At 39.7% G+C, this 20,459-nt stretch overlaps 1 long non-coding RNA gene across 1 annotated transcript in view; it reads left to right on the top strand.

Moving 5' to 3' along the window:
- Positions 1 to 19,806, top strand: part of LOC309615184 — a 30,745-nt gene extending 10,939 nt beyond the window's left edge. The window contains exon 2 of the long non-coding RNA XR_014236602.1: positions 12,924 to 19,806. This is a non-coding gene — a long non-coding RNA (uncharacterized lncRNA). The remainder of the gene's footprint in view (positions 1 to 12,923) is intronic.
- The last annotated feature ends 653 nt before the right edge of the window (positions 19,807 to 20,459 follow it).

Below are 20,459 nucleotides of genomic sequence, written 5' to 3'. Positions count from 1 at the left end.
AGGCCTAGCAGAGAGTCTCAGCTTCCACCCCCACCTGAGAGCAAGGAGGCACCCTGCCCCTTCCGCATTGGAGTGATGTCACAGGACAACTAGTAGAATCAGGACTTTCACCACCACCCAGTGGTAATGAGGGCACTGCCTGCCCCCTGCCCAGTGGTGTCAGTGGAAACCATGTGGCAAGTAATCATGAAGTACTCTGACTTTTGCCAGCCAGGGAGTTATCATGGAGGTCTAGTGTGCAGCAGGAACTCCCAATCCCTTTCAGTAGTACCCAGGAGATTCCCTGTCCCTGCTCAAGTGTCAATGGAGGCCAGTGGAGAACCTGGACTTCTACCCTCACATTGCAGGAAAGAGGTGGCACCTCCTCCCTCTTCCCCTGCTGAGCAGAGTCAAAATAAGCCAGTTAAAACAGAAGGTTTAAATAAGATTCAGAGTCGTATAATACCCAAAACGTCCAGATTTCAACCAAGGATCACACATCGTATTAATAATCAGGAATATCTCAAATGGAACGAAAAAAGACAATCAATAGATGCCAACACTGAGGTAATAGGGATGTTAGAATTATCTGGAAAAGATTTTTAAAGGAGCCATCATAGAAAGGCTTCAATGCACAATTATGAATACAGGCATACCTCAAAGATATTGTGTGTTAATCTTCAGACAACTGCAACGAAGTGAGTCATATGAATTTTTTGGTTTCCCAGTGCATATAAAAGTTCTACTCACACTATACTGTAGTCTATTAAGTGTGCAATAGTGTTGTGTCTAAAAAATGTATATACCTTAATTTAAAAAATTTTCTTGCTAAAAAATGCTAACACTCATCCAAGCCTTCAGCAAGTCGTAGTAGTAACATCAAAAATTACTGACTACAGATCACCATAACAAATATAATAATAACAAAAATGTTTGAAACATTGTGAAGATCACAAAAATGTGACACAGAGACACAAAGTGAGCAAATGTTGTTGGAAAAATGGCACTGATAGACTTTCTTAACCCAGGGTTGCCACAAACCTTCAATTTGTAAAAAACACAATATCTGAAAAGCACAATAAAGCAAAGCACATTAAAACGAGTTATACTCGTAAACTTGAAACAGATAAAAACTGGAAGATCTCAGCAAAGAAACAGTTGATATGAATAAAACCAAATGGAAGTTTAAGTACTGAAAATTATAAGAACCAAAATCAAAAACTGAATAGATGAACTCAAGAGCAGAATGGAAGAGATAAAGATAATAATCACTGAATTAGAAGACAGAAATTACCCAATCTGAAAAACAGAGAAGATAGACTGAAAAAAATTAACAGAGTCTGAAGGAACTGTGGGACTATAACAAAAGATGTAACATTTACGTCATCAGAGACCCAGAAGAAAATGAGAAAGAGGGCAGGGCTAAAAACAACTCAAAGAAATAATGGCTGAAAACTCCCCAAATATGGCAAAAAGACACAAATCTACAAATTCAAGAAGCTAAGTGAATCTTAAACAGGATAAATCCCAATAAATTCACATCAAGACACATCATAGTCAAATTTATGAAAACTAAAAACAAAGAATAAATCTTAAAAGCAAGGAAAGAGAAATACCTTACCAATAATTGGAGGGGGAGAGGAATCTAACAACAGCAAATTTCTCATTAGAAGCCCTGGAGACCAAAAGGAAGTCACCAAAAAATTTTCAACTGATGAATTAAAAGAACTATTGTCCCAGAATCCTATACTCAGTGAAAAAGCTACTCTGGAAAATAGTTTCTTTTTTTTTTTTAAACCAAATGTCTTAGATGTATTATTTATTTATTTATTTATTTATTTTTGGCTGCGTTGGGTCTTCGTTTCTGTGCGAGGACTTTGTCTAGTTGCGGCGAGCGGGGGCCACTCTTCATCGCGGTGCACAGGCCTCTCACTATCGTGGCCTCTCTTGTTGTGGAGCACAGGCTCCAGATGCGCAGGCTCAGTAGTTGTGGCTCATGGGCCCAGTTGCTCCGTGGCATGTGGGATCTTCCCAGACCAGGGCTCGAACCCATGTCCCCTGCATTGGCAGGTGGATTCTCAACCACTGCACCACCAGGGAAGCCCTGGAAAATAGTTTCTTAAAGAATAAAACATGTAACTATAATATAACCCAGCTGTTGTGCTCCTTAGCACTTATCCCAAAACAATGAAAACTATGTACACACAAAAACCTGTACACAAATTTCACAGCAGCCTTATCTGTACTAGCTCAGATTTAGAAACAACCCAGATATTCTTCAATGGTGAACAGTTAAACCATAGTATATTCATGCCATGGAATACTATACAGCAATAAAAAGGAACAAAATATTGACACATACAACAACCTGGATGTATCTCCTGAGAAGTGTACTGAGTGAAAAAGGCCAGTCTCAAAAGGTTATGTACTAAATGTTTCCATTTATATGTCATTCATGATATGAAAAAAAATTACAGAAATGGACAGCAGATTAATGGTTGCTAGGAGTTCAGAAGCTGGTGGGGACAGGAGGGAGTGAATGTGGTTATAAAAGGGCAACATAGGAGATATCGGTGGTGACAGAAATGTTCTCTGTTTTGACTGTATCACTATCAATATCTTGGTTGTGATAATGTACTATAGTTTTGCAAGATGTTACCACTGAGGGGAACTAGGTGAAGGGTACACAAGACCTCACTGAATTATTTCTTAGAAATACATGCGAATCATATTAAAATAGTTTAATTAAAAAAAATAAATCTGATAGGTTAAGACTCTCATTCTTCTTCAGATGACTTTTCCTGGTTTTTCCTAATACATTTTACTGTCGCCAAGTCCATGACACTTCACACAAGGGCTTGGCAGACAGTGGTTGTAGATAAATACAAGTTAGAGCAGGAGGGAAAATAAAAAATAAGCAGGAACCAAGTGATAACTACAGCTGACAGACTGGTTTACGAGGACATATGGGCCAACCCTATGGGGACCCCTAAAAATAACTGGGAAACACTCTGACCACAGACTCTTTGGACTAGTAAGGACTCACTTGATCATTAAAAGTAATTGTGACTTTGTTTTAAAACCATAGGCTAGTAAAAATTGAAACATTTATGTTTTAACAATTCCCCCCAAACTTGACCAGCAGATTCATCTAGTGCTTATTTCATTTTTCTAGTTAAATAAATAAAATACTTCAAGGAGAACATTTCCCAGAGAAGGCTAATATTGTAAATTCTCCCCAAGGTACAGATTAGCAATTTCATTATGATCCCCACAAGCATTCACCAGTTCTTCTCTGCATGTGGTATAAAGCCAGGTGTTATACAAAGGAAGTAAAGAAAGGGGGTTGGAGCCTTTGAGAATTACAACGAAAAACTGAAAAGACACAGGAAAGAAACAGTCAACCACCTGAACACTAAACTGTGCTCTTACATGCACACAGCACTACCAACGCCACCAGTAGCCTGTGAAACTATACCCCCCATCTCTCCACGTTTATGTTGGGCTTAGTTGTTTCCATTCCTCCCCAAGCCACCTGGGCCTCACACCTATCTGGACTGCATACCTGAAGCAGCAGTAAGGGGTAGTCATTTGTCCACACAACAAAGATTTACTCAGGGCTTACCATGTGTCATATTCCATGGTAATTATTAGGGTTATAAAGAAGCATGAAATACGGCCTTAGCTCTCAAGCCTTGGTGTAAAGTAGACATGTCAACAAATAATGCAAATCAGAGTGATTAGTACAACCGTACACATATGGACAGGGTTGACTAGAAGCATGAAATAGAGAGGGAGCGATTCTGCCACACAAGGAACATCCAGTGTATGAGCATTATCACCTGTACTTAGGCCAATCTCTTTCCTTGAAGCAATGAGGCAAAATGGGGCTGTCACTGGTATGACATCAGGGCACCTGCCTATTTCCTGGGGAGGTTATGAAGTTCAAGTGTATAATCTATACAGGGGCTGAGATATATGTCCAATTGGCACAAATTTATCTGTAATGTTAAGCAAGTCCCATAGCTTTTCTGAATCTCATTTCCCTCATATGTAAAACAAGAGAGTGTACTAGGCTCTAAAAGACAATCTCAGCTAGAAGTCACTGCTTAATCACCATCTAGTATTTATAAAGGGCAATCAGAACAATCCCCGCTCCTCTAATTTCTAGCTATGTGAACTTGGGTAAGTCACTATCTCTCAATGCCTCAGTTTTCTCATCTCCAAAGTGGGCACAATAATAAGACATCTCATAGGACTGTCAGAAAGATTCAATGTGTTCATATATGTAAAGTGCTTAGAAGAGCACCTAGCTCATACTAAGTGTTATATAAATATTACCTATTGCTATTATAATAGTTTTTTATTATAGATTGCCAATGATATTTAATTATTACATTTAAAGCATTGAAATACTTGATTGTAAATGTACAAACTGTTTGCATATTCTTTCCAACAGTCACCATTAGGAATTCATAAATTAATACATTAACGAGTCAGATTCTGCCAAAAGCACACTTAAAAAATACAACAGGTTTTTTGGGAAACCACATAACTTAGAGGGTGTTACTATATTATTTAATCATATTTAAAATAATTCCCTCCTAACCACAAAAAAAAAAAAAAAAATGCATACATACTTCCAAAGCTGTCTAACCGCAAAATGCCCTGAACACTTAATTTAGGATCCACTAGGTCCTTGCTAGTCACGTGTAGTCGGCAGGCCAGCAGCACTGCAGCTGATGCAGTCAGTCTTATTTGGGGCTTAGGATTCTGCATTTGTACTAAAAGCTTCAAGGGCTGCCAGCGCTGCTGGTCCACAAACAATACTTGGAGTAGCAAGACACTAAGCTGGGGCAATCAGAAACAGACTCCAAAATGACTGAAATGATTGAATTAGGTTCGCCAAAGTCCCGTTAATTGACCAAATCTGGAAAATGTCTTACTCGACACATTGTACAATCACAACCATGTTTATAAAGTATCTCAGAACTTACATGGAACTCTGACAGGAGTACATATATAAACATAAGAGGTTCCATATTGGCAGACATGTTGCTTGTGATTTAATTTTTATAATAAAATTTTCACAGTTACAGAAATGAGCTGACATAGTCTTCATAAGTGGGCACACATGACAGGGGGAAATATACCAATATTAATTTGGATATCTGTCAGAAGATCTTTATTGAAAGACATATCACAATTATTGTGAAAGTGGGATTTCAATATAAGCATGGTGTTAAAAAGAGATTGTGGTATAATTTCTGCTTTTAAGATTATTAGTAAGGCTTGTGTTTTTCCTATGAACAGAGTGAATCTGACCCTCAGAGCTGAGTCTGTCAGAATCTCAATAGTTAGCTATACAGTGTCTAGAGATTTAAATTAAAATTATATGTATCTCGTCAAAAAGAGTGGCCAGATTCCCAGCAGCTGGAACAGAGTACTGAAGAGGCCTTACTTTTTGGGCGGACTTGAAATGAGAACTAAGACTTTTTCGTAAAACACATGAAAATAGAATTTTGTTGAAGACAGACTGCGATGGTACAAAAGGGGGGTTAGGAAGATGTGAAAAGCAAACTATTTGATAGCTGCAGCTCTTTACAAACAGCTCAGAGAAAGAGACCAAATAGTTATCTGCTTACTACAAAAGATGCAGCAAAGTTACTGCTCTCCAAGTTGCTGAGTACAGACGGTGCTTGGATGAATGCTCCTCCGAACCTTGGAAGATGTATGACTTTGGGATTTCAGGGGTTTCCAAAAATACACGAAATGCAGAAAAACTTCCCTCCTTTGCCAAAACACATCAGCCCTTTGTTTACATTACATTTTCCCCTTCTATATGTTGGAAATAATAAGACCCCTCATAGCATTGATAAGATTGAACATAGGGGAAGGCAAGTGGGAGGTAGCTCAGTCGATTCTGTCTTGAAATCTTCTTTCACACCTCTCTCTGAAATGTAAATATGGACTCGGTCCAGCTCTCCCAGTCCCAATGACTTTGGCTGAGGGCGGTCGGTATGGAAGTCATTTCCCTTCTAGGTGCAGTAGCTGCTTTCCACAGACTCAACAAAGACACAAAATATCATTAACATCTGATTCTGAAAAGGTTGACAACCACTTCTTTGTTGTACCCAGCAGTCTGGGGAAAGCTGCTGCGTATTACTCTATCTTGAGCAAAATTATACCTATTAGGCTCTGATATGAGTATCGGAATATTTCTCCCATTCGTGCACAGCGTTGCAGCTTGAATATGCCTATTGTTTTCACAGTATCCATTACATATTTTAAATGGCATGGAATGATCATATATGTAAACATTACTTCAGCTGAGGCTGAGTGATGCTTGGCAAAGCAAAAGAGGCTGTCTGACCTCCTTGGGCCTTGGTTTCAAGGAAAGAGGTGCCAAGGGACTTTGGGGGGTGGTCAGTGGTTACTGAAAGGAGTGAAGTGGATTGACCAATGGGTGCTGCCATATTAAAGAAGTCTGGATCCCTTCCTTTGACACACACAAAAAGCTGCAGGCCTCCAACTAGCTTGTCTATTTCGTGGCATACAGAAGGAGGATGAAAGGCTTGCCTGAGGGTCTGAAATAGCAAGAGGGAAGAGTCTGGAAGAAAGGGGAGAAGATTTACTGGGTGCAGCTTCAGGATACATGAATAAGAAAAGAGGGGAAAAATGCCTCCAAATATAAAAGCACTTCTAAAAGAGCCATTAATAATCACAGTCTCTAAGATAAAAGCAAGAATCCTAAGCTGTTTTTTTAAGCACTGATGTTTTTCTTTCGGTCTTCAGAATAGGAAATGGAATTAGCCTAAAAACATGAAATCAACTGATTAAGAATTCTTGAAACTTCCTAGGGTCGGGAGGCACACTGGATTGTAGCAGTCGCTTCACTGCAGGCAGACTAGTGAGCAGAAGTATTTCTGCACACAGGACATTAATGCTTAGAACAACCTGTAATCTTCATCATTTATAGAGCTGAGTGCAAGCTTTCACCCCAAGATCTAAGTCCTGGAGCCCTGGATTCACGTTGGAATGTTTATTGATATTTTTCTAAGAGACACTCTCAAAATTATCCTTGCATTTTACTCACCATTAGTCTACATTTAGAGTACATTTTTCTGCCTTTTTAGATTAGATTTAGATTTCCTTGATAACCAGGAACATAAACACAGGGAATAAGGAATAAGTCATTATTTGAAGAATTTGGGCCATACAAATAGACAAAAAATGTCCTCCAGGCCAAATGTACACCCAAATGTTTATTGTGCTCAATACTTCTGTTTCCTTGATAGATGGCTCACACTCACTTTTAGGCTGAAAACTGGGCCTTAGGCAACCTTACAATTACAAACTAATGGCTGTTTACTGCTGTGGAAAGGAGCAAAATTGCTTCTATAACTACTGAAGTTATTCACCAGTAGTGAAGTCAACAAACATTTTTTTAGCACCTACCCTGTTTAAGTTACTATGCTAAGCAAACACAGATGCATGAGAGTCTTATCCCCAACTAGATTGTGAGTTACTTACCATCAAAGACAAAGTCAAACTGTGACAAAAAATTTAAATGATGAGCAAAAATCAAATCAAAATGAGAAAAAAAAAAAAAAAAAGATGAGATTCACTGACAAGTGAGAGATACAGACAATAGAGGCCCCTGGACATCAGCAAGAGAAGAGATCCCATCAAGGAGACAGGGGAGGCTTTATCAAGGAAGTGAGATTTGCCCACCAATGAAATCACTGCTACTTATCAGAATTAAAAGATTAGCAAAAGGTAGTGATGTTCTCCAAAATAATATTTTAAATCGTTTTCTTTCAGTCTGTCTGGCTTCTTTCCCTGTTTCAATTTTTTAAAAAAATACCCATTCTGCTTGTCAGTAGGCTGTCTCTTTTTAAAAAGAGAGGCATCTTAATGATCGATCAATCCAGTGACACTGAAAAAGATAGGCCACAGGACTAGCCATTTGGGGAAACTCAGCTATGCTGTCTCCTGCCTATTATGTTGAAATGAGCTGGAGACAAGCTGTCCTCACTACAACCAAATACACCCCCATGCACATCTGCACCTCCAGGTTCCAGACCTTCCATGCTTTGTTTTCTCTTTACAGAACTACATGCTCATTCACATCCATACACGTGTGCACACATACATACACACAAGAACACACACTGCATAATCCTGCTCAAGAGGTATTGTAGCTATAGCCCTTAAGCGTAAATAGATGCTTTCTTCTATTAGCAATAGAAGAAAGTTTCCATTTCTTTTTTTGTGTGTGTGACACCTTCTATTTATTTTTTATTTACTTGTTTGTTTGTTTGTTTGTTTTTGGCTGCATTGGGTCTTCATAGCTGCATGCAGTCTTTCTCTAGTTGCGGCGAGCTGGGGCTACTCTTCGTTGCAGTGCGCGGGCTTCTCCCTGTGGTGGCTTCTCTTGTTGCAGAGCACGGGCTCTAGGTGCGCGGGCTTCAGTAGTTGTGGCATGCAGGCTAAATAGTTGTGGCTCGCGGGCTCTAGAACGCAGGCTCAGTAGTTGTGGCACACGGGCTTAGTTGCTCCGCGGCATGTGGGATCTTGCCGGACCAGGGCTCGAACCCATGTCCCCTGCATTGGCAGGCGATTCTTAACCACTGTGCCACCAGGGGAGTCATTTCTCTCCTTTTTAAATGCAGACATTATTGAGTATATGCAAGAGTCCAATGGGCAAGCATCATACTTTCTAAAGATGTTATGAATTTATTAGTCTCAAATTAAGGGGTATTGCACAGTAACTCTACCATTAGCTCAAACCACCCAAAGGACAATGGTGGCAGTGTTTCCCAAGAACTGATGAGAATTCCAGCTGTTTTGAACTCGGGTGATTATTCTCACAACTCTAGCAACTAGTCAAGTGTAAAGAATTTGTAATGTCCAAGGCAGGGCAGTATCTAAATTATTTGAAAAGTGTTTTTCAAAGAAAATAGCTGCAATTTGTTAACTCTTAACAGGTGTGAAACAGAGCAGTGCAAAATCACCAATTTATTATTCAACCCAGCATGCCCTAAACTGGAAGAACTGTACAAAAATCTACTGAAGTTCAGAGGAAATAACTCAAGGAGTTTGTAAATCTTCACTAGTTCTTAAGCAATCTAGTCACATTTAGGAGATCATAACACTCACTGATTTCTTTTCCATGAAATGAAATCTGAGCTAAATTCCATTAACACCTCTTCCCTAAGTCGACATTTCTCTGCCCCTTGGCCCTCCCCTCTTTGGAGCTCTTTCTCAAACTTCGGGTAGGAAGAACACAACTGGGGAGCAAAGATGATACAAGATTCAACTAGGAAGAGGATTTCGCCCAGCTTTGCTCCTCAGAAAAAGCTGCTTTCACAAGTCCAGTTGAGTTATTTCTTTGTCACTCTGGATGAAAAGATCTCTTAGAATCTCTGCGATGCTAACATTATGTGTCTCCATACTTCTCTGAAAAGTATTCTATCTCCTCTCATCAACCTTTTCCCCATTCTTCTTGTAATCTCCAGACATCAGAATGGAGCTATCTTAGATATCATCTATGGCACCTGGGAAGCCAAACTGAACTTTTCTCAATCTCCCACCTTCACTAGGTGCTCAAGGCTGAAATAAAATGCACAGATTCAAAAGGTCAAGCTAGTACCAAAATTATAAACTCACCCAGTGCAATTAGTATACAGAAGAGCAATAATTAAAGATAAAGGGTAGTTTGTAATGTTTTAAACTGACTAAAGAGGAAATGCATGTGAACTTCTGAAGACAAGTTATAACAAGGATTTGATATATTACATTAGGATCAAGTAGAGTCTCATGTATTTAGCAGCCAGTAGTTATATACCAGAAAGGAAGTTAGAACCCAAAGCCCTGTAATGCAGGAGGAGGGTACATACTTAGTTTATTTTCTCAGATTAAATATCCAGCCCTAGAGTGATGCAATCATAATTGACATTTTCATAACAATCCAGACAGAATACCTTTTGCACGTTGGATAATATACAGTTATTTGATACCATGGGTAATAAAATTGTATTTAAAATACCATAGACGCCAAAGAAAAAGAATGCTTCTCCTTAAAAGTAAACCTCAACCAGGGTAAAAGAACCTCTAATTTTTTCCATAAGAGGCTCTCATATTTTAAACCCAGTGAAGGGATGATAAGACACTTTCTTATCTAATTACAATGCAATTTTCTATTTGCCTTATATTGATTTAGGTACAAGCTTTCTAGAACTTTCCATATATAATAGAGGAAGGCACATACACACATAAAAAGCCATGATTACCCATCCCAGAAGCTTTGGAAAAGGGAAAGAAAATGGTCTCATACAGAGAGAGAAGAGAAGAAAAAATTATCATCAACATCTTTTACTCAAATACCTAATATGTATGAAGCACCTTCACTGAATGTCTGTAGAATTCAGATTCAAATGCAGTGGTGATGGTTATAATAGTGGTAATAATTTACAACTGCAAGATGGTCACAGTTTATGAAATATTCTCACCTGATGAGCAAAACAGAGAAGGCAATCTTCTCCCCATTTTAAAGATGATTAAAAGGCTCAGGTAGCCTAGCAATTTCTCAGGCCTCCGTGAATAGTCAATGATGCAGCTGAGACTGTCATCCTGACCTCCTAACTCCTGGTCCAGTGCTCTCTCCACCACACCTTGCTGTACCCTCTCCATAAAAATGAAAAATGCATTCCAGGATTCCCAGTCTCTGCCATTACAGCAGCTCCTAAGAAGCTTTTAAAGAACTGGGCAATTCCCACCCTATGTCATTTTACTTCTCACCTGTCCAGAGCCTGTCAAGGGTCCGCTCTGCAGGAGTTATTGCTCTGTGGAGCTCTACCCTAGGCAAGCTCAAGTTCCCCTTGAAGCCCATTTCCCAAAATAAGAGTAAGTAATATACAGCTCTTAGTTTTTCCTGCATGCCAGGACACCATAGCCACCCTCCCCTCCAAAAAAATAATAAGTCCACATGACATTTGGAACTTTGGCTCCTTTTGCCTACTATTTGTATTTTCCTGTCCTACTATTTGTGCAATGGCAGATGATGCAAAAAAGCAGTCACTTCTCAGAGAACCCTATGGTATCTTCAGGTATAGTCAATTTATACAAACCAACCTCTAAACATTTAACTTGTGCCTTGTATCGGCACCCCTGATCCACCACCACCATCACAAAAAAAAAAAAAAATTCCTCCTCTCTTACCCCCCACCTACCACTAGATCCATCCAATCAGGAACCTCAGTCACACCTAAGCCTCCCTCAGCCTCACTCCCCAACCTCTGTCTGCCCCATCTAATCAGCTTCCAGGGTTTTGTTTTGTTTTTTTATTGACAATTCTCCATAAATTTCATTGATTCAGCCCTTCCTCTCCATTTCCGTGTGGAGAAACAATCCTGCATGGATTTCCCACGTTCGTACACCGTAGGTCTTCTGAGCAAAGGACATGTTTAAATAGCTGACAGCCTAGGAAGCTAGAGATAGTGCATCCCTCTGGAGAGACTTAGAGATGTATCTCTCCAGAGGCATTTATTTACATCCCAGGGTATAAACCTAGAGATGCCTTTCCTCTCTCTCCTGATAATGAATAATCTCTCTCTCTGGAGGGGAGATGAGAAGATTTGCTAGGGACCTTATAAAAGTTCAGAGTGTACCCAAAGGTGGGGTCCTCTCCTGTGGTGCACCCCATTACGCACATAGGTAACACCTCCTGGTCTAGTCACCCAGTGGGGATTGGGGCGTGGGGAGCTCATGCAGGCTGCTCTGGCTGCTGTTTTTGCTGTAATAAAGCATTTGTCACTAATCCTGGGTCTTCTCTGTTCTGTCGGTATTTGTATGTGAAACTGTGGCAGACGAACTTGTTAGCTTGCAAATGAAATACAATTCAGATCCTTCACATTTTTTGACTTAACACCTATTGCTAATGCCTTAGCTTAGGTCACTATCTCCTTTCCTGATTTCCTCTAATTCTCCTCAATGGTCTCCCATCTTCACTCACTCTCCTCTGTTGAATATGTCCTCCTTTCAGTCATCAGAGTGATCTTCTAAAACTCTCCTCTAATGCTGACTCTTCCCTGCTTCCCTCCCTTTTGGAGGATCACTCACTTTGGGAGAAAAAATAATAAATAAACTTCTTAGCACGGCCTTGTACCACCTGAGCCCTCTCTGACGTTTTCATCAGTGCTCTCCCAAGCTCCCTCCTCCTCTCTACCTGGAATGCCCTCCACCACCAGTCTCCCCAACCCATCACCATTTCTACACCATGAATGCCTACTCATATCTCAATACCCAACTCAAACACTACCTGCCCTGGAAAGCTTTCCCAAACTCCCCAGGGTATGAGCATCTCTCTTTTCTCGGCTCGTCTGGAACACTGCGTGTATGGTTCATGTGACACACCAATTAATACTCTTTGTTCACAGGTCTGTCTGATCCACTGAATTGTGACCTCTCTCATTTAAACACGTATCCCATCCCCACTCCCGCCGTAACACAAAATATGCCTTCAGTTAACATTTGTTGAATAAATGAATAAGCGAAAGAATAATTGTTGAAATGTTTTCAAAGACCTTAGTTCTCATCCTTTTCCTCATCTACATGGGCTTCCATCCCCCTCCAAAATCTTGTGATGATTTCCAGTGAAGCCACACACATTGTCTTCACAGGCTCTGTGGACACGTGGAGAAGAATGACAAGAGAGGCTATCGTGCTTTTCATTACAAAGTGCACTTCACATTACATACTTTTGCCACCACTTCAACCACAGGTATCCCTCTATCACCAAAATTAAAGCGATCTCAGAGATTTGGAAAACAGCTCCCGGAATAACTGTTAAGTTAGATAACTGAGTCATGTCTGAAACATTTAAGGCTTTTGTTTATTAACATTTTATTTACAAAGACATAATGACTTCCTCTTTCATTCAGTCAAGAAAATGAAGCTATTTCATCCAGAAATTAATCCGATCTTCTAGACTTCAAATCTGAAGTGTCAGTGAGTTTGATGAACCTGATTTTTAAGCAAGAAGATCAGCCTGTTTGGTTTTGTTCCTGGCTGCCAAAGGAAGAATAATTTTCACTGGGAAAATGAGGAATGAGGCCACCAATCACGAAGGTAAAAACAGAGCAAAGACTGAAAAACTGAAAATAAGCGGAGGGTATCAGGTAACATTTTCATTGGGACTGAAACTTTAATTGGGAGGATAAGTGTTCATTACAGACTTTGTCCCTGGAATACTTTGGCTAAGAGATTCCAGTGAGTGTTAAAATCATTACGGAATGGCCTCAATCTAAACAAACACCCACCTTTTCCATTTCACACTGAGATGAAATTACTTCGCTGTGTACAAGTGAAAAAAACCTGGGGTTGTCAGCTTCTCCTTTCCCAGAGGGGTTGTGAAAGCTTTTTCTCTTTCTCCTTATCCCTCTGCTTTTCAAATTTAGATGTCAGTCTCCTGAAAAAGTTTTCTATCAAGCACTTAGACTAGTACCTGACTTAAGTGACACCAGCATTTCTGCCCAGTGCAGAGCTGATTTTCCATATGAGCACACACAGGGCCATGCCATCTGAGCAGAGGAAGCTCTGACAAGCACCTTACTGGGGGAAACACAAGCACAGGGCTTTCTATAACATGAGTCATCATGGAGGAGCAGCCAGTTTAGCTGGAGGGGACAAAGCAGCAGGAATTGACAAAGAGGATGATACCCAAAATGCAGGAAAGGAGTGATTACATGGGGAGAGATGTCCCCCCTATATTTCCAATCACTCTGGTTGTCTGTGGCTCGTTCCTAATTAACAGATCAGGAAATGCAAAGGCTTTCTCCAGTCAGCCAGGATCATTAGCATGCAGGAACCTGAGGCTTTGTGCCTAGAGCAACTGTTTATTATAAAGAAGATAAAAATGATGTATTATATATTATATTCCATCAGCAGAGATCATGAAGATCATAATACATGAAATACAGCCTTGCCTCACCCCACCTATCAATAGATAGATTGCGCGGTGCAGTTCAAAGGTTACAGCTTGCCTTCCTTTTGATTTTATTTTTCAAGAAATGCACATAATGAAACCTGTAAAGCAAATCACTCAAAAGAGTGATGGAAACAAATTAAAATGAGTAGTGTTTAAATAACACCTGCCAAATGAAGAAGAAGGGCCTTATTGCTGATATTAAATCACATCCTTTCACGTCTGAAACAGATGACAGTAAGTAATTCCAAACAGTCAAGACAGGATGCTAATTTTTAGTTCTTGGAAAGTGGAATGAGTTTCAATAAAGCTGACCCAAAAACGCCCAAAATTTAAAAAGTCTCATTTTGATTTAGTTAATTCTACTGCAGAAAGCTGGGCTTACATTAAACTTTTTTGGAGGGGTTTAATATACTATAAATGAACAGCTTTAAGTCCTGGTTTAAAATATATTCATTATTCAGTGAGCTAATGATGTATGTTCCACCTGGTTGCTGTGGAGTCTTGTACGTAAAAAATTGAGGGTAAAATCTTGTTACCAAGAAAAAATATTAGCCTTGCCAAGTTTCCAGTCGATAAATATAACTCACAATAGCGCTGCCAGATAGGCAAATAAGGATGCCCCCTGCCTGCCTGCCCACCCACCAGCAGGAGGATACCGAAAGAGGAGTATTATTCCAGTTTGGACCAAAACTAAAAATTTTAGCACTGAGCAAATAATCCTTAACTCTATTCATGCATGAAGAAGAAAAAGACATAACATGGTGGGGTTTAAAGAGTAACTACTGAAAACTCCAGCAGCTTGAGTGACAGTCTTCACAGCCAAGGGCTCCTTTCCAACTCAGCCCCTTGGGATGCAAGAGTTGGGGTTTGCAGTGAACTCCTCAGCTCAGAATTTCACCACTTTGCCTAACCCTGCCTCCAAACTAGGCAACGGTGAGACTGTGGTCATGTCTCATTTCTCATTCTGCTTTGTGGAGGGCGAGGAGGGAAACAGAAGATGGTGGTCATGTTTACTCCCCTTCATATTAATGGTATCATTTATTTTAATTAGAGTTAATGTTGCAACCACCTGCCTGTAAATCAACGAAGTTCTCTGACAACTCAGATGCTTCATATTAAAACACGTTTGAAACATAACCCTTCTGCACCTTCTATGGTCCACTTCAAGTATCTCAGCTATTTGACAGGTTTGTTTGCTTGTTTGTTTCTCCCCAAGCTATACTGGGACATTGTCTCCAACAAGACTTACCTGCTTATAGAAATCTCAGCCTTGTAAGGATCAAGACAATGACATGAGAAGACATGAGCTTGTTTTGCTGCTCTTCTCCCAAACACAGCTTCATTACTAGAACGTTAGAACATCTTTTGAGAAAAGTTATCTTCTGATCTAAAAGCATGTTCCCCAGAAAATGAGTTGGTGCCGGCTATCATATGATCAGAAGTGTTTGGTAATCTAATTGCTCTGGGAAAAAAAATATGACAAGAGCGCCCTCCTTTTTTTCTTCTTCTTTTGTAAAACCAAAGCTCTTTAAACAGTAACGTTTAACCATTTAGAGATGGTGTTCTTGGCACGCAGACCACAGAACCCAAGGAAACGCTTCTAGCTGAAGGTTCCTGGTTGACCACAGAGTCTGAAGAGTTTACTTAACCCCCCAAGAAACCCAAGCATGCCTTTTTTCGTCCTATCAAGACAGGTTCACAAACACTATAAACATTGCTAGTATCACCTACTGGCAAAAACAAACAAACAAAACAAAACAAAACAATGAACCAACCTAACGATTCTTACTCAAGAGTAAGCAGGAAATGGTACCTAAAGATAGGCACCCTCGATGCATGGTTCATCTAATCCCACAAAAATATGTTTTTTAATATAATCCTATCTTTATGAAAGGCTCCTAAAACCCTAGTACTCCCAAGCTAGCCTTCATTTTCTTTCACTTTCACTTTAATAAATGCATCATTATTCATCATACACTGTAAATCGATACCCATAGTCGAACCTGAGATTTTACTTTGGGACTTTTATCAAAAAGCACAAGGTATTTGAAGTTATGAAATATGGGTTTTCCATCCTCACCACAAAATTCACAAATTACATAATGTCTGCAATGACTTAGTTTTTCTCACGTGTAAAGTGGGTACAATTATGTCTGTGTTATCCACATCAACGTTATAAGGTTACAATCACAAACTTGGAAATAGAAAAATAAATTTTAAAAGTAAGAGAGAAAGAAGGATGGGGGAGAGGGAAAGAGAAGGAAAGGGAAAAGAGGAGGGTAGGTAAGGGAAAGAAAAAGAGAGGGAACGGAGGGAGGGGAGAGACCTCTCCACACATCCATCCAGTACACTGTATCTGAACAGCATGCTTCAGCAAATTAGAAATGGTGGCAATTTGGATTAAATGAAACCAATTAAAACTAGCATGAGGGTCATTCTCATATTGATATAATTTCAGTTTCCAATATGGAAATTTGTAATTTTCAAGTTTCATGTTTGCGATTCCAAAGACGGCAAGCTCTAGAGTAGACAGGATGCAATGAGATGCCATCCCACTTAATTTATTGTATTGCTGACTAATTATTCCATGAGAGTTAGTCCTGCCAGTCTGCTCTTTTAGAGGGCAGAGAGTTGGCATTGTTACAGTTTTCTATTTAGCCCCAGAAAGTCTAAGACAAGTTCAGCCATGAGGAGAGAAGACCTGCTACTTCTGCTTTCTTTATTAATAGCTTCAGATGAGTTGCTTCTTCCACGCTGCTCTTCTTATGTTCAACTTTCATATTCCATCTTTTCCCCTCATTCCATCCAGGTTAACTCATGGTGCAGAACAGTAGTTAAAGCTTTGCAATCACACAGACTGGATTCAAATACCAGTTTTGTCACTTGTTAGCTGTATGACTTACAGAAATTACTCCATTCCTTCACTAGACAAATATTTATTGTGTATCTACTGTGACCAAGCATTGCTCCAGGAAAATTCAAGGGTGAAAAGAGATAAAATTGCTGCCCTTGTGGAGCTCACAGACTAGTATATTCCGATCACTACCAAAAACAAAAATGAGTTTTTAAAACTCTGGGTCATTTACTTAGCTAGGTGTTGGAACATAGCAAGAGCTCAATCAATGGCAGCTTAAAAAATTATGTCACCATGGATGACAGGGAAGCTCTGTTTCTTTCCTCTTCTCTCTCTGAAGAGCATCAAGAGTTATATAACCATGACTTTCATTTAAGTGACTGAGTCAGTCATACATCCAAAAGAACAACCTCAGCTGGTCAGTTCAAACAAAAGGCCCAGCCTGGGGTATAATATAGTAGCTTTGCCATCACATAAACCACAGCTCTTGTCATCAAGCATATATGGACACAGGTCTTTTCAGATAACAATCCTCCAGAGACATCTAGTAAGAGAGATTACAGCGTAGTGGAACCAGCCAAGCATATTTAGGCTTCATTATTAGCTTTATGAGTTTAGCCAAATTTCTTATTTTCCTTTAAACACACCAATTGCATGCCATTTTCTGTTTACTCTGCCTGAAATCTCTTTCCCCAAATATCTGTTTGCCTTTCTCCTACACTGTTGACATGCCTGCTCATCTTAGAGAACTTCCTTGATCAACTATATAAACCAGCAGCCCCTCACGTCCCACTCATCCTCTATCCCCTTATCACCTTTCATTTATCTTCACAGCACGAAATCTCACATGCTGATATAGACTTGTGTTTTTGTCTGCTGCTGCTTGCCTCTCCACTCTAGAAGGTTAGCAAAGATTTTGTCTTTCCAGTCACTGCTAAAACCCCAGCATCTAGAACAGGTCTTGACACAAAGTGCTGCTCTGTAAATATTGGTATTTGTTCAAAAAGTGAATAAATATACTAAAAATTGCCTACAATGTTACTGGGATCATAGAGCTATTGAATTCTACCTATTGGATGTCTTGGTGGTTAGGGGAGTCCCTTGAACCCAAATTACAAATCTCTGCCTGAATTCTGGCTTGTCTGTCTAACATCCCAAATGGTAGACAATTCACTCTAGCATAACAAATATTGCTTTTGGGTTTTTTGGTGGAGATCCTTCCAAATATGGAAAGGCCTATAGCCCCCAATACCTTAATTAAGAGACTCTAGAAATACAAGAAAGCCAGTGTTGAAATCTTTCCTTTGTTCTCTAAACCAGTAGGTCTCCAACTTTAGCCGCATCAGGACCACCTGGTGGAAATGCAGATGGTTGGGTCCCCACTTCCAGAGTTTCTGGCTCAGTAGCTCTAGGGTGAGGTCCACGAATTAGCATTTCTAACAAGTTCCCAACTAATGCTGACGCTGCTGCTCAGGAGCTCCTTTTGGAGAATCGCAGCTGATGCAAAAAACAAAAACAAAAAACTCTGGTATAGCCCTTCACACTTTCACCCTAACTTTGCCTCAGTTGATTTTATCAGAAAAGTAATAATTGCATTTACTCCCTGATTTTACAAACTTGAAAATTATGTTCTGGGAGTGTGGGCAAGTTTTATGTTTTAGTTCCATAACGAAATCTAGGCTTCAGCATCATTAACCAATCTCCTTCATGATGAAAATTAATTATTATGGTCATTAGACTAAATGGCTTCTGTCATCTGCAAAGACATAATTGGTATAGAAAATTGTTTCACAAGTATGAAATAATCAATCAGCAAAGGCTGGCTGTACCCATGATGTTTTTTTCTCTGCTAGTTTCAAATGGACCTGCCCACCCTGGTGATCCAGTGGTAAAGAATCTGCCTTCCAATTCAGGGGACACAGGTTCGATCCCTGGTCGGGAAACTAAGCCCGCATGCCACAACTACTGAGCCCATGCGCCCTGGAGCCTGCAGGCCACAACTAGAGAGAAGCCCGTACACCGCAACAAAGAGCCCACGAGCCGCAATGAAAGATCCCGCATGCTTCAATGAAGATCCTGCGTCTCGCAACTAAGACCCAAAGCAGCCAAAAATAAATTAAATAAATAAATAAATAAATAATAAATCTTTGAAAAAATAAAGTTATTATAAAATACTGGAAAAAAATGGACCTGCCCAGAAGTCACTTAGAATGGGAAAGGGGTGGGGAGATGGCGTGGGTTACTCCAACAAGGAATGGAAGATGTGTGGCCTATGCATTCTAAACTATACAAATTCACGTTTAGAGTGCACTTTTCATAATTCCAGGGGGAAGACAAAACCATAGGGAGACCTCTGAGACGGGGCTGGAGGAAAACGCTTTCTCACCAAGGCACAATCTACAAAAATGACACCCTTTCCACAGATGTAAAGTAATATGAGAATGTGACCAGTAGAAAAGATAGTGATGAAAAGTCAACAGAAGACGCAATGCTTAATTGAAAAATGCATAATTGAAATGTCAGAAGTAAAACCATGAGATGCTTAGGAGAAAGAGTCTTGGGAGAACACCTATTCTATGGACTCACCAAGGGAGGTCCCACCTCCTCCACTCATGCTGCTAAACTTGCTTCTTCTGATGACTACACCTCTGCTAGAAACAGTCATCAATCCTGGGGAATACCAGAGGAACCTTGCTTGGCAACCAAAATCCTTCAAAGGTTCACTTTTATTGGTTTCTAAAACTCAACCTATTTGGAACTAGGCTATACCTCTAAGGCTATTTACCTACTTGTCTAAATATACAAATCTACCAAGTCATCTAACAAACATTTATTTAGCACCTATTTCTGCAGGGTGCAAAATTTTAAAAGCATTTACTGATGACTGGGATAGGGAAAAGAGGCAAGGTTATAAAAAAATAGAAATTTTGTTCTCTACCCTTAAGTCTTCAAAATCTGGTTGGAGAGACAAAAATAAACAAAAGTAATTACATAAGAACAATACAAATTAACATATCTCCCAGTAAGAATATAAAAGCAATTTAATTAGAGAGAACATTTTTCTTTATGGATTAGCATGAGGCGATATCAACTGCACACTCAGATGCATCTGTGGGTACAGATAAATATTCCTATGAATGAGAAGCTGATTTTGACCCCAATATATTCATAAAACAAATGGATGTTGACATATGCAAAGATGACTGGGATCATTTAAGCTGATAAATAAATTACTAAATTAAGCAGCCTCAATCAAGCATTATTTGTGGGGGTACCATGCTACCAAAGTTTATCATGTTTGCTTTGAAGAAAAGTTCTTCATGCATAAATGTGGCTAATTGTACATTGTTCTAAATAATATCAGATGTAGAAGGTAGCAATTTAGGGAAGATTGCTCCTAGGATAACAATATTGAACAAACATGTAATAATAATGGCCCAGCAGGAATCCAAAAATAGGGTCAGCCATTCTACACATGCTTCCCTCCCTCCCATGAGGGACTAAGGGAGGAGGTACTGAACCCAAGACAAACTGAGCCATGCGCTTTCCATTTTGAGCCCACTTCTTGCCCTGCTTGCAGTGTAAGCATTTGACTTTTTATGAGTTGCTTCATCAGTACCAACCAGAAAAGGACTT

The sequence above is a fragment of the Balaenoptera borealis genome, assembly GCF_965194805.1.
Source record: "Balaenoptera borealis genome assembly, chromosome: 17".
NCBI lineage: Eukaryota > Metazoa > Chordata > Mammalia > Artiodactyla > Balaenopteridae > Balaenoptera > Balaenoptera borealis.
This window is presented reverse-complemented; position numbering and strand designations above follow the sequence as displayed.